This window comes from Danio rerio, chromosome 10, assembly GCF_052040795.2.
Source record: "Danio rerio strain M-AB ecotype USA chromosome 10, GRCz13ab, whole genome shotgun sequence".
Classification (NCBI taxonomy): domain Eukaryota; kingdom Metazoa; phylum Chordata; class Actinopteri; order Cypriniformes; family Danionidae; genus Danio; species Danio rerio.
The window spans coordinates 25,067,121-25,077,500 of record NC_141030.1 but is presented as its reverse complement, the minus strand read 5'-3'; the positions used below and the strand labels follow the sequence as shown (position 1 = coordinate 25,077,500).

Sequence of the window (10,380 nt, the reverse complement as noted above, 5' to 3'; positions counted from 1 at the left end):
ATAAGAATAATAATAATAAAGGGCGACTTTTTTATAAAATTGTAAAACTTCCAGTATTCAATTTTTTTTTATCTTGCAATTACTTTAAAAAGATAAAAACTACAACTATAACAAACTATGAATTATGATTGTAGAAGTCAGCACTCTGAGGAACCTTATAGCGAGTTACAAACTCTAATGTGGGTGGAAAAGTCAGAAAACTTTGAGATCTAAACTTAAAAATGGGAAACATACATACAGAACTCATAGGGAAATCTCAGAGCTGTGAGATAAGACATCGCAATCACCTTGAATTATAATTATGTTTTACTTCGGTCTTTGAAACGGCGTTTACAAGGAAGTAGGTATATTACGTGCAACGAAAGCCACACAGACATAGCAGCAGACACTGCGGGGCTGAGGTGCGAGACTGTCAGACAGATCTGCAATTGCAGTGTCAAGTTTTAAAATGCTTGCTAAACAGTCCCTACTAGTGGCACAAACATGTATAACAATGTCAGCAGAATTTTTCTCTTGTCCGTTTGACACCACATCTGGCTTTATCACGCTCTATGTAGATATTATATATGTAAATTTGCAGTAATAACAAAATATACTCTCAAATATATTTAAACTTTGTTTATATTTAAACAAAAAAATAAAAAAATCAGAAAGCATCAGAATGTTGTTTGCATTCTGAAAATTACAGAGCAATAGTAAGAGCATACCAACATTTTCGAAATATTAATTGGCAGCTTATTGTATCTAAGAATATAGACCCAAAAAGTACTCGGTGTTTTCCTGATTTATTTATTCATTTGTTTATTTATTTATTTATTTATTTATTTATTTATTTATTTAAGTTAAAACCATTACAAAATGTTACATATTCAAGACATGTTTGCTTAGTACTCGGTGTGAATGGAATAACTTTAGGTATCAAAATACTTTTTGTATCATTATTTTTGGGTTCCTGTAAAAAAAAAGTTATAAATACTAATAATAATAGTTTTAAATATCTAAAACTATGTTTATGTATAGGTAAAAACATGTTTTTAGTTTAAAACAAATGTCAGTAATATTTAAGTTGATTTGTTAAAAATAAATATGCCAGCTTCATAGATGTAAATATTTTTGAGCTGTTGTGAGTGTCATGAGTTTAATTCTTTTCTAATAATTTACAATTGGTCAGACATATAGGCATGGTGGCCCAGTGAGTGTTTTTGAGTTTGCATGTTCTCCCCATGTTTGTGTGGGTTTCCTCCAGGTGCTCCGGTTTCCCCCACAAGTCCAAAGACATGTGATATAGGTGAATTAAGTAAGCTAAATTGTCCATAGTGTTGGTGTGAATGAGAGTGTATGGATGTTTTCCAGTGATAGGTTGCAGCTGGAAGGGCATCTGCTGTGTAAAAAAACATATGCTAGATAAGTTAGCAGTTCATTCTGCTGTGGCGACCCCTGATTAATAAAGGGACTAAGCCGAAAAGAAAATGAATGAATGAATACTTGTAATTTTATCAATGTTTTTTAAACATTTATTTTTATAATTATTATTTATACTAAAGTGTGGTAATTTTCAAAACTTTGAAATTGTTTCATACTTGCTCTTTATTAAGAAGTAATAACAATCCGTTATAAGACGTTTGATGCAGTACTGAGATGTACAATGAATCCTATTATTTTTATTTATGAAGGCCAAAAAATACAGTACGTTTCTATGTGAATCTGCATCTGTGTGTTTAAAAAAAAAAAGCCAAAGCGAGAAAGGAGAAACAGACAATATGTGTTGGTTAAAAATGCAGTGCTTTTTAACTCTGAAGAGATGAAGGGGTTGCCATGGCGACTGTTTCTAGGAGACCGTGTTGCCTAGGTCAGCATCAATAAAACGGTGTGAGTTTTGTCATAATGCGATCACACATTCTCACACATACTTGCGCAACACAAATCAGTGAGTCTGAAACATACTAAAAAAGATTTTATTCACATTTGCTGTATTTACAAGCAAAGCGCAAACCATAAAGTCCAGCAAGGACAAAAAAGGCATTGTTTGCATAAGGACATTTCGCATATAAGGCAACAGAAAGCAAATATATACGCAAACAAATAACTCAAGGCATGTTAATGAGATTATGATAGTGTATTAACACCATTTCGAATTTCAGGCACACTTTTCTCTGCCCTGAAGCAAACAGCTAAAGGCACAAAGCAGTTTCAATTCTCAAATCTGCTGAGCACAACTCTAAATTTGAGCTGTCGTCTTTCAGGAAGGTAAACTGAATTACATGGCTGTCAATGTTAAGGATCATGTATAGTGTTGTTCTGTGTTTCCATCTAAATGCAGATCGCATATTTCAAGTGACCTATATTGCTGATTTTCTCTGTCTCTGTCTCTCCTTGAGCCTCCTACACAGTTTTTGTTGCACTATTCTCATTCCTTCCATATTGACACTTTCTCTTTAGCAGCAAAATTAAGTTTTAATACTAGGAAACGACTACTGATTTTATTTCTGTGATGATAGAATTATATTTAAGTTAAGAAAAAAATGCAAATATCTCACCACAAAGAATAATAATAATGGCTTTAAAAACTGCAGTGTTTTCATATAAGAAGCAGCATTACACACACTAACAAGCATTTTATATCTTTATAATACAAAACAATATAAACCTCAAAAACGTTAGTAAACAAGGCCAAAATGACAACGAATAGTACAATTGTTGATTCTTATACAAAAAATGTATAGCCTATTATTGATGTCAATTATTTGCCCCAATGTGATATTTGAGCACTGGCTACATATGTCTGCAAAAAGGTAGATTCATAAATGCTTTTGTTGTTTTTGCACATTGTACAATGGATATTGTGTTGTCTGAAGAGCTTTTTTTTCCTCATCTCCTTTGTTTACAATCACTTATATCACTTTAAATGCATTGATAAGAACAAAGTCTTTGCCACAAAACTGAACTTACACACGAGCCTGAGAGAAATGTTAATAAAAATTCAAATAGCACTTTTGCATCTGAATTGTCCAAATATATACAACAGTGCTCTGCATATGTAAGTACACCCTTCACAATCTATCTTATAAATTCAATTTTTTTTTAATAGGAAGCTTTACAATATTATATTTCTGCATTTACTTTACATTAGATTAGTCAGTACTAAAGCCAAATCTGGAGCTAATTTACCAAATTAAATAACTTACAATAATTGTCTAAAAACTTGTGCACCCAAATTTATATATTATAAAAAATATTATTACAAATTTAAAAAAGAGCAAAAAGCAAAAAGCAAAAAATAGAAGCATTTTGTAAGTTATTTTTGCAATATTTAGCTTGAATTTAATTGTATTATCTTTCGATGTCTATATATGTTTGGTGGCTAAAATATTATTTTAATAAATATGCCTGTTTAATAAATCTGTTTTGTTTAAATGCAACAAAATACATTGCCTATATATTCACTGAGAAATGGATAAAAATATAAATTTTTAAAATGAGGTGTACTCAGTTATGCTGAGCACTGTATGTATATTCCATATATATCACTACGCTATTTCAATGTTGATGTAAATATTACTCTTTATAAAATTACACTGTGTCTACATGGATGCAAGCAGCATTATAAAACACAACTAAAGACAATAAAGCCACTTTTCTGCTGTTTCCAAAAAATCACTTCTGAGAGTAGTAAAATTGAAGTTTTAGCCATATGTGCAAACTGTATTTTTTATTCTGATTTGGTTTTGAGCTCTGGGGTTTGTTACTCGATTGTATATGCTTTAGTTGAACCTTAATTCAACATTTTTAGGCAGAATTTGTACAGAAAAACTTTACCAAAAATTTGCCCAGCAGCTAGCTTTCTGCAACTAGCTCTCTGCGCCCGATCAGTGACTGGATAAGAGACCATGGGAAAGCTGTGTTGCGGAAGTGGTGTTAGTGAGACCAGCAGGTGGCACTCAACCTGCATTTTGTGTGGGTCCTATGTTAAACTAACTTAGGCACGCTTACGTCATCGCTGCTGGGCTGTTCAGTGAGAAGCGCTCTCTCACTCAGCAGCACAGTGGAGATTTCTCTAGTTATATCGTTTCAGTCTTTGATATGCCGTCAAATATTTCGCCAAACAGTTCTTAGGGATGCGGGGACACGCAGTCAGATATTTTGTCGAACAGATCCGCCACTTTTGGCGCTCATAAACAATCATAAAGCCCTCGTGCTGCAAGAATGAGGATGTCTGCTGAAGGCGCGCAGCTGTCGTGCAGTGAGGGGTTTGCGTCTTTAATAAACGACGGCAGTTTTCATTTACTGAACAGTACGAATGATTAATAAATCCATATGAAACAGTCCCTTAAAAGTCACGTCTCGCTTTCAGTTTCGGGCTTTGGCGCATTTTGCCCTCACACACAAGCGTACCGCGCCAAAGCCCAAGTGAACCGCGCTCAGGCACACCTCTTCCAACCGGGCCAGGGCCGGCCAAGTGAACCGTGCTTGAGCCCGATTCAGCGCACTCACACTTCTCAAAACGATCCGGGAAACGGGCCTGGGCACGGTACGGATGGCATAGTGTGAGTAGGCCCTAAGGATGAGAAGACTACCCCGAAAAATTTGTAAAGCGCTGGTGGACCAGAAGATTCCCCCCCCTAAAAAAAAAACTATAACGATCCAGAAAAGTGATATATAAATATAAGAAATTATTATTATTATTATTATTATTACCAAAAGTTACAAAAAATGTAAATATATTGTTAGACATAACCAACAACTTTAAATTAATATTTTAACCTGTTATATATTTTCGGTCATATTTATTTTAATTGTATAATTTGAAGTGTTTTGTAAGTAATTTCCTCAAAAAAGCTACACAAGGGCCACTGTTCATGTAAAAATTTTTTATCCTATTTCAGCCACAATGTGGTCACGTGTTATGTGTAATTATTCATGAAATGTATTACATTTACCATGATAAATGAGCCAAGGCCAATTGTAAACGTCAATGTGACTGTCACTAGAGGGCGAAATGTGCCAATAATTTGTCGGAAGATAGTGCAAAGGTGATATAAAACCTGTTGTAAAACCTGTGATTTTATTATCACTGGATCTGGCAGGACATCTTAAGCTTTCTTTTCACTGATGTACTTTGAGTGCTCCTGTTATTTCTGAAGCGAAGAACAAACAGATTTGAAACATTCACCAGTGCAGAAGCTTCTAGCTGTTGCAGCACAATGCGACACAAGCAACATTGTGTGTAGACACAGTGTAATTTTTAAGCCCAAAGAACACTTTGTTTTGTAAATGTATAGTTCAATGTTCAGCTGTTTTTATTTTAATGTCTTGTACATGCACTCAATTCTGCTTGTTTGGCATGTTCAATGTTTTTTCCCCTCTGTGTCTCATTTTTTGTTACATTTGCTAGCAATTTTAGGTAATTTTATTTATGGTACCCAATAAAGATATTCTGATGATTATAAGTATTGTTCATGGAAATCTGATTTCCAGAATGGCCCAAATTATTGTTGACACCTTGAAGGGAAAAAAAATCCCAACACAGAATTTTCTCTTACAACATATGCATATTATTCTAATGACAAAATGTGTAAAACTCCCTATAGATCCTCACATACACTTACAAAGCAAAGTGCTTAAGACAATATTCAGGTAATTTATACCATTTGGTAGACTGGAGGAAACAAAAACATGGATCACCTATAATACATGTGCACCACATAGCTGTCAAAACCAATTGTTTTGAGGTATAAACAATGCCTGGCTCATTAGATTGTGCTCATTTGATCAAAGTTTTCTCAATGTAAAAATAGAGTGTCGTTCCTACCAGAACTCAATCTTTACAATCTATTTACCAGCTGGCTTTGTAGTTCATTTGTAACTGAAACCACAAGAAGGTAAAAGTTCTTCTGGTAGTCACGAATAATAACTTCTGTATCTGTCACAGAGTCTATTTAGAAATCTTGTAGATACAAAAGGTCCATTGTTTGTCTTAGCCATGCAAAGTCATGCTCAATGTGGTTACAAGTGGCTGACATATATCTGTTACAGTCGCCACAAATATGGGATCTGACACAATGCTGGTCTTGATATCCAAACAGTCAATTCAAATGTATTATGTAAAAAGTAAAGGTAAAAGAATCATGGATGAGGAAAATAAGTGAATGAAGTTGTGTCTTTCCTGTCTGACACAAGATATGCAAGTGCTTGGAAGATGATGAGTAACATAATAGAATGAAATAATAAAACAATAATAATCTAAAAATGAAAGGATATTAAAAGCTAAACAAAAAAAAAGGTTGGTTTCAAAGTAGATCCATCATAGTCTTGAATTGAATGAAGCCCTGAAAACGAAGGAAAAGAAGATCAGTCTGTCCCAGTGGATGGATAGACTGTGTGCGGAAGTTTGTAATCCATCAGTCAACTTGTCCAGATCACGGTAAATCACTGCTGGACTCCTGGCAATAGATGGAAACACAGTTAATCAAACAGAGTCAAGGCTGCAGACCCGCTGAGCACATCAATGCTTGTCATACTGTGATTGGAACTTCAAATATAATGAAAGCTAATCTGTGTGTTCTATTTCAATTATTACATTGCATTTAATATGGCTAGGATTTTTTAAAAATATATTTTCGATTTTAACATTTATTAATGCAAAAAATATGCATTGAATTTAATACTCATATGAGTGGGATAATTTCTAAGATATGGTCAATTATCTTGTCAAGGATAACTCTCATAACATTAAAGCTATCAGGGCCTGGGAAGAGAAATTTGATTGAAGATGACTACTGCAGTGCAGTATTAGACAATGTGCACAAATCCACTTTGTAGACTAGACTCAGTTTTATACAATTTAAAACAGTTCACAGAGCTCATCTCTCAAAGGCCAAACCTTCTAAAAATATATTGGATTTGTGATATGTGTGATATCTTTTATTGAATGCTTACCATGCAAATCCAATTAGATCCACTTAATTGGAAAAGAAAGCAAGTCTCTTATAAAATATATATATATATATATATATATATATATATATATATATATATATATATATATATATATATATATATATATATATATATATATATATATATATATATTACTTAACAAACTGTATTGTAAATAAATCACATGAACATTTTCATATTGGTCAATAAGGTTACAGAAATTATTTTAAAAACTGAATAAAAATAAATTTACACACATTAATACAAGTAAATAAATAGAAATCCTTTAATCCCTAAATTAAAAGCCTTAAAGAGGTTTTTTTATTATTAAAAACTGCTTTTATTATAGCCGAAATAAAACAAATAAGACTTTATCCAGAATAAAAAATATTATCAGACATACTGCGTAAATTTGAAAATTTACTATTGAAAATTAATGTAAAAAAGGAAGGCTTATAATTCTGACTTCAACTGTATGTGTATGTATTTGTACGCATATGTTTTTTTTCTGTATTTGTATATATTTTATATTTTGTAATATTTTTTTTTAGATGTTGATTGTTTTATTTGGGGATTGTTTTGTTGGGGCTAGATAGGATTGCATATGGTGTGTATACAGCTTTCATGACTGTACACTATAAAAAATGCTGGGTTCCACACAATTACTTCATGTTGTCCCAATACAAATCGATTGAGTTAACTTTTTTTTTTTTTTTTTAATTAGAATATGCAACAATCATACAAATAGAAGAAAAAAATCAACAAATAACAAATACAAAGCAACGAAACAAAAACAAAACAAAAACAACAACAATATAGTCATGTACTGGTAACTTTTTTTTTAAATTAGCTAAAATGAAAATAAAACAATTAAGTTGTCCTAAAAACTTGTAAGAATTATTATATTTCAACTCATTTTAAATAAGTAAATGAAACAAGCAGCAATGTTTTTTAGTGTATAAAGAAGCATACTGTACATTAACCTCTGAGGACAGATTTGCACTGATTACACTGATTAAAACCCTCTAAAACTTTAAACTTACATCACTTTAAATATTTTATATAAGAAAGTAAGAAACACTTTTTCTGTCACAGTATCTTTGCAAAATGTGTGCAAAAACATCTGAGTGTCAGTGCTCATATCTCATTCTTCTTTCACACCAGTAGCACTGCATGTCAGACTCGCATCCCACTCACATCCAAATTTAGACACATTCTGAAGCATTAGCACTGCCTGTCCAACTTTGTATCAGATTTATCCAAAAGAAATGAATTTTATTGCTCTTTTTACTTATAATATGACTTTTATAAACAACTTCCATTTTTTATTTTAACCAAAAGACTACAATTACGACCAAAATGCAAAAGAAACAATAAATTTATTGTATGTTTGAAGTCTGGTTTACAAGGACTCATCGCATGAAATATTTTAGTACTGTTTCATAATCCTGAATGCTATGTACTATTTTATCATTTAAAACACAAACATACCTAATTTGGCAGTTCATTCCGCTGTGGCGACCCCTGATTAATAAAGGGACTAATCCAAAAAGAAAATAAATAAATGAATGAACCTAATTTTGCCAAATGTAAAGGGTCCTTGTGCTACTACATTAAAGTAATTACAAATTGGCCTATATGTTCACCTTTTGACTTCATTTTTAAGCTTATTTATAAGTATTTTATTTTAAAACTATTTTGGTTTTCTGTTAGAAACTGTCATGTTTTGTTTATTGTCTTAGTTGCAAATATTTGTAAGTATTAGTTAAATTTGCTATCAATTTAAGGTAAACTTGAAGGTATAGGCATTCTAGGGATAATGAGTATTGTTCAGTCCAAAGAAAAAGTTCCTTTGCAGAAATCCTCTGTCACAGTGGTTTTCTTGTGCAACAGAGGAGTTCTGAACCGTGACTTGTGTTGTAGTTGCATTCACACTCGCATTGAGTCGAACTAGTCCAGAGTTTGTTTTAAGCAGATCAAGACAAGTCTCAATCCACTTGTTTAATGTACAGTGCTCAGCATATATAAGTGCACCCCCTCTCATTTAAATTAATATTTTTGTGGAATGCTTTACAATGTTATATTCATGCATATACAGTAGATTAGTCAGTACTGAAGCCATATCTGGAGCTAATCTAACAAAATAATGGTTCTGAACCATGACTGATCCAATGTATATTTTTCTATAACATTTATATGTTATAGAAAAATATTAAATACAAATTTAAAAAATAGCATTAAAATAAAATTTTGTTGAAATTTTGAAGTTTGTGTTTTTCTTTTTTGCAATATTTTGCATGAATTTAAATGTATTATCTTTACATTTCTAAAGATGTTCTGTGACTAAAATATAATTTTAATAAATATATATTTTTAACAAATCTGTTTTGTTTAAATCCACCAATATATATTACCCATATTCAAATGGATAAAAATGTTTTTTTTCAAAATGGGGTTTACTCATATCTGAGCACTGTATATAGCACTGTTCACACTTATTGAAATGAATCACAATACCAAAGCATTAGCAATACAGCTTATTTCAATATCAACCAAACTTGCCAAGTATGAACAAACACTTATTAACACTATGTACTGTGTATATAGGGCTAAATTCAACCATGGATCACAACACCAGTCATAAAGGTCTTTTTTTATTATCGAGATTACAAAAAAACTTTCCACTGATGAGTGATTTCTTATGATAAGACAATATTTGGCTGAGATACAACTATTTTTCAGTCCGAAAGTTTAAAAAAATCTAAATATTAGGAAATAGAAGCATATTAGATGCATATTTCAAATCAAAAAATGTGTTTTGATATATTTATGATGAGAAATTGTTCTTCATGTAGCATGCTCTTTGCTTAATATTAATTTTTTACTTTACTTTACTTTGCTTATATTAATATGTGATTAATCAAAACTGAATCGCAATCGCAATTTGAAACATTGCAATTAGCTAATAACAAGAGGCTGTGATATGAAATATATACTTGAAGTCAGAATTAGTAGCCCCTGTTTATTTTTTATCCTATTTCTGTTTAAAAAAGAAAAAGATTTATTCGACACATTTCTAAACATAATAGTTTTAATAACTCATCTCTATTAACTGATTTATTTTATCTTTGCCATGATGACAGACCATAAAATATTTCACTAGATATTTTTCAAGATACTCGTATTCAGCCAAAGGGCAATTTAAAGGCGTAACTAGGTTAATTAGGTAAACTAGGCAGGATAGGGTCATTAGGCAAGTTATTGTTTAATGATTGTTTGTTCTGTAGACTATCGAAAAATATATACAGCTTAAAGGGACTAATAATTTTGACCCTAAAATGTTTTTTAAAAAATGTAAAAATACTTTTATTCTAGCCGAAATAAAACAAATAAGACTTTCTCCAGAATAAATAACATTATCAGACATACTGTGAAAATTTCCCT

At 31.6% G+C, this 10,380-nt stretch overlaps 3 protein-coding genes across 3 annotated transcripts in view; all 3 read right to left on the bottom strand.

Annotated features, from left to right (window-relative positions):
* Positions 1 to 10,380, bottom strand: part of fbxw11b (F-box and WD repeat domain containing 11b) — a 649,789-nt gene that overhangs the window by 554,281 nt on the left and 85,128 nt on the right. The gene's annotated exons all lie outside the window — the stretch shown is intronic.
* pcdh1a1 (protocadherin 1 alpha 1) overlaps positions 1 to 10,380 on the bottom strand; it is a 142,910-nt gene that overhangs the window by 112,977 nt on the left and 19,553 nt on the right. The window lies entirely within an intron of this gene.
* The window catches only part of pcdh1a2 (protocadherin 1 alpha 2), a 126,635-nt gene that overhangs the window by 112,977 nt on the left and 3,278 nt on the right, over positions 1 to 10,380 (bottom strand). The window lies entirely within an intron of this gene.